Genomic DNA, 4,947 nt, shown 5'->3' with positions numbered 1-4,947 from the left:
ACTCGCCAGGATGGGCTCATAGAGGTGGTCGTCCTCCACTTCACCGGGGAGGGTGCCACTGTGCAGGTGTTTAGCGCCATAATGGGGATGTACACCCGCTCCGGCCGCTTTGACGATGTTCGGCAACTGCTTGACGCAATGCGCGGTCACCGGTGAGGCTCGAGGTCACCACCAAGGTCGCCCGCGAGGCCGGAGGTCACCGCCGTTGACAAGGGAGCTACACGTGAGTCACTGGCCGTCCACAAGGAGGCCTTTGCATGAAGAAAATTTATCCTCGGACGCCTCTAGACGAAGTATATTTAGGGGTTGGATAGTGGTCGGAGTAAAATGTATCCTCCCTTATACGCTTTAGGGGATCAGCTAGGTGCGATATAAGGGAGTAAAATTGAATTTATCCTCCACTAACGCCGGATAGGGGATCGGTTAGAAATGCCCCAAGCAATGAGCCTCAATGTTGTTCTCGCGCTGTTCGTGGCATATATCACATGCCTAAAAACTGGGGTTTTGGGAGTTTATCTCCTTTGCAATCATGCAATACTCTCACCGCTGATTGGTGGACTTGAGCTTGGTGATGACTCTCAGACAATAGCTATGGTAATCTTTCGTATAGCTGCAATTATTGCATCAAAATTAACGCTTCCAGACATGCAAAAGCTTCAGGAGTTTCGGGATTCGACCTCCCATATAAAACGACAGTCGACGCTTTGAGAAATGCTCATGGTCATCTCTACAAGAAACTCCAACAACACATTTATTCAATGCTTTTTCCACTGTGCCATCAACATAGATTTTTGAGAATTCCGGCACCAACTGTTGCCACTTAAACTGGATGCGTGTTGAAGCACTCGAAGATCCTTGCCTCTGGATACTAGGAATAGATCCTCCCACCTCCTCCAAGTACCTCGTAATAAACAAGTGAGTAAATAGGGGACTCTGAAACTCGTGCTGATGTATAGCCTTCTGCCTTGCATACCAAATACCCCAAATTGCTACCAATACTTTGACGAACTGCTCCTATCTTAGCGTATTTGACATGTTAAAGAGCCAAAGTTTTGTTTCAAGGGTTTTAGCGCCCGATTAAAGGCATGCGACAGCGTCATCTCTGGTAAAGCCCATACTGCCCTTGGCATGTTGCGGTCAAAAAGGGCATGGCGGCACTAGTCAATGTCAGCATTTCAAATCTCACAAGTGGCAAACATTCCCTTATGCTAGCACACACGCTTCTGACCCGTTTGAAGAGATGAACGGCAAGCCGCCGCGCAAAGATGCGTAATTTCAGAGGTATCTCCATAATTTCCTTCAGTTTCTTTTGTTTTGTGCCATGTTTGAATTTTCTGATTCACCATTAAGCCACACTTATCTCCTCTTCTTTGTCTCAACTGTCAAACACATATAATGACGTGTCACCTATGTGTGGCGCATACCTGGTAGCGTACATCGTTAGGAGAGATAGAGTAGGTTGTAACCGAATACCTCTTTGTAATCTCTCTCTCTTATCTCTTGCTCTCCAAGATGTAATCTCCTTATCTTCTTAGAAGATCTCCAACTACATTGTATGTGCTGTTGCCAGGGAGGTGCGCCCTTGATTATATAACACGTAATGCGTCCCTCTCATCGAGGTAAGACGCTTCTGCCTATTCGCACATGGTAATCAGAGCTGCCTCTTCCAAACTCATCTAGGGTTCCAGTAGCAATAGCCTCCATGTCTTCCTCCTCCGCCACCTCCCACTCAAGCCAAAACGGCCAGGTCACGGAGAAGCTCTCCCGCACAAATTTTGTGCTATGGCGGACACAGATCACGCCCTAGCTGAGAGGGGCCGGTCTCTTTGGCTATGCGGACGGCACCATGCTGGAACCAGCTACTCTTCTCGTCACCAAGGACAAGGACGGGAAGGAGACTTCTGAGCCCAACCCTCTCCACCCCATCTGGGTCAGGGAGGACCAGCAGGTGCTCGGCTTCCTGCTCAGCAACCTTTCCAAAGAGGTGCTCGTCACGGTGACCGCGATCACCAGCACGCACGCGCTCTGGACGACACTGGCTGGCATGTTTTCGTCGCAGTCCCTGAGCCGCGTCAACAACATCTGCACCGCCCTCATTAATGCCCAGAAGGGTAATCAATCCGTCGCCGCCTACTTTGCCTCCATGCGTGGCCTTGCCGATGAGCTTGCCTCGGCCGGCAAAGCCATCCAGGATGACGAGCTGATCTCCTACATCATCCATGGGCTGGACATGGACTACCAGCCCCTTGTCTCGGCCCTCGACGCCCGCATCACGCCCGTCTCCCTCGACGAGCTCTTTGCCATGCTCAGCAACTTTGATCAGCGCGTGGCCCAGTTCCAGAACTCCGGTGGCGGCTTCGAGTCCTCTGCAAACGTGGCCACACGTGGACGTGGCGGCTACTCCTCGCACCACCGCGGTCCTCCTCGTCCCAAGGGCAAGCACGGCGGTCCCGGCAACTCCACCAACTCCAGCCCTTGCTCCGGGCGCCCCAACTCCACCAACACCAGGGGGCACCGTGGTGGCTATGGCAAGTCCCGCCCCGATGCCGTCCGTTGTCAGAGCTGCGGCAAGCCTGGCCACACGGCCAAGGACTGCTGGTACAGGTTCGATGAGGACCATGCATCTTCTAAAGAGGATGACAAGGTGGCCGTAGCCGCGAAGGGAGCATATGGTGTGGATACCAACTGGTATCTCGACAGCGGCGCCACCAATCATCTCACGGGCGAGCTGGAGAAGGTGACTCTCCGCGAGAAGTATCAAGGGAAGGATCAGATCCACACCACCAGCGGTGCAGGTATGAGGATCCATCACATAGGTCATTCAGTTTTTCGTACCCCTTCCCGTAAGATCCATCTTCGTAAAATTTTGCATGTTCCTAGTGCCAACAAAAACCTTCTGTCCTTTCATCGCATCACCATTGATGATAATGTTTTCATTGAGTTCCATCCCTTTTTCTTCTTGATCAAGGATCAGGCCACGAGGAAAACTCTCTATCGAGGTAGATGCGTTCGAGGACTTTACCCGTTGATTTCGGAGTTTCGAAGATACAATAAACAAGCTTGTGGTGCTATCAAGCTTTCGTCCACACGATGGCACGATCGTCTAGGACATGCCTCTTTTTCCTTAGTTGAACGTTTGCTTAGGAAGAATAAGCTCCCGTTTGTTGGTGAGCGTAATGTTGAAACTATTTGTGATTCTTGCCAAAGAGCAAAATGTCATCAATTGCCTTATCCCATCTCTACAAGTGTCTCTACTAAACCTTTGCAATTAATATTTTCTGATGTTTGGGGTCCTGCCCCTAGCTCTGTTGGGAGACACACATACTATGTTAGCTTCATTGATGACTATAGCAAGTTTTGTTGCGTCTATCTTCTTAAGAAAAGATCCGAAGTGTTTCAAGTCTTTAATAACTTTGAAGCACTCGTTGAACGCAAGTTTGATAACAAAATAATTGCTGTCCAATCCGACTGGGGGGGGGATTATGAGAAACTCAATTCCTTCTTCCAAACACTTGGCATTTGTCATCATGTGTCATGCCCCCATGCTCACCAACAAAACGGGTCAGCTGAGCGCAAGTATAGGCACATAGTCGAAGTCGGTTTAGCTCTCCTAGCAGGTGCCTCAATGCCACTGAAATTCTGGGAAGAGGCCTTCCCCACTGCCGTACACATTATCAACATGCTTCCAAGTCGTGTCATAAACAATGAAACTCCCATTGAAAGACTACTGCATGTCAAACCAAATTGTACATCGCTTCGTGTCTTTGGGTGTGCATGTTGGCCAAATCTCCGTCCTTACAACACTCGCAAACTAATGTTTCGCTCAAAATAGTGTGTTTTTCTTGGGTATAGTGCTCAACACAAGGGGGTGAAGTGTCTTGACGTCTCTACTGGCTGTGTCTACATTTCACGAGATGTGGTATTTGATGAGACCAAGTTTCCCTTCTCTGAACTTCATCCCAATGCCGGTGCATTACTTCGAAAAGAAATTCTTCATTTATCTCCTAGTCTCACCGGGCTTACTCAAGGGGCACAAAACTGTGATGATTCTATGATGACTAACCCTCTCACTGCGTTGCATGAGTTGTGTGATGATGCAGGAGATGGCACAGAAAAAAATGGACGAGAAAATCCTGAAGAAATTGGCGCAGCCGGGCCTTATTTCATGTGTCCAGAATCTGAGAGCAAACCCCCCTCGGGATCAGAGCTGGCAGGAGCTGCAGACCCGTCAGCCGAATCCACTCCGGGATCTGCACCCACTGCACGCCTGGGCCGATCCGCCCCGGAGTTCGCGCTGACTACTGCCTCGGGTGCGTCCGACCGTGCGGCAGGAGCTGGTCCCGCGCCTGGCACGCGCCAAACAGCGGCTGGCGACCGCGTGGCTGCCGTCCCGCGCCAAACCCGCTCGTCCACGCATCCGCCGCCTGCGAGCGCCCGCTTCCTGGTCCAACCGGTGTGTTACAAGCGGCGCGACCTGCGTCGTCCGACCGGCGTGGGCTCCACGGCTGACGCAAGGGGGGCCGAGCCTGGATCCTCCGCGCCTCTTTTGCACGACAGTGGCGCATCTGCTGCCACAGAAGATCCGGCGCCTGACATAGCTGATCCGGCGCCCGACACAGCTGCTGCACTCGCATCTTCCTTGGGATCGGCGCCTGGTGCAACTCCTGTAGATGGCGTGGGATCTTCTACACCAGCACCACGATGTACACGACTGCAACAACGGGTAATAAAACCTATTGATTATAAGAATATAACAAAATATGGTATGGTCTGCTCCACAAGAGAACCAGGTGAACCATGCACGCTTGAGGAAGTACTTGGTGATGAACATTGGAGAGAGGCCATGAAAGAAGAATACATGGCCCTAAAAAGGAACAAAACCTGGCATTTGGTCCCTCCACAGCAAGGTAAAAACCTCATTGATTGCAAGTGGGTATTTAGGATCAA

The 4,947-nt window shown here is 51.0% G+C and overlaps 1 non-coding gene across 1 annotated transcript; it reads left to right on the top strand.

Moving 5' to 3' along the window:
* The first annotated feature begins 2,182 nt into the window (after positions 1-2,182).
* Positions 2,183-2,321, top strand: LOC120975132 (small nucleolar RNA Z247). Its single transcript, XR_005770969.1, has one exon. It is a non-coding gene; the product is annotated as a small nucleolar RNA Z247 (small nucleolar RNA).
* The last annotated feature ends 2,626 nt before the right edge of the window (positions 2,322-4,947 follow it).

The sequence above is a fragment of the Aegilops tauschii genome, chromosome 2 (genome assembly GCF_002575655.3).
Source record: "Aegilops tauschii subsp. strangulata cultivar AL8/78 chromosome 2, Aet v6.0, whole genome shotgun sequence".
NCBI classification, from domain to species: Eukaryota; Viridiplantae; Streptophyta; class Magnoliopsida; order Poales; family Poaceae; genus Aegilops; species Aegilops tauschii.
Note: the sequence above shows the minus strand (reverse complement) of the source record. Positions and strands in the feature narration are given on the sequence as shown.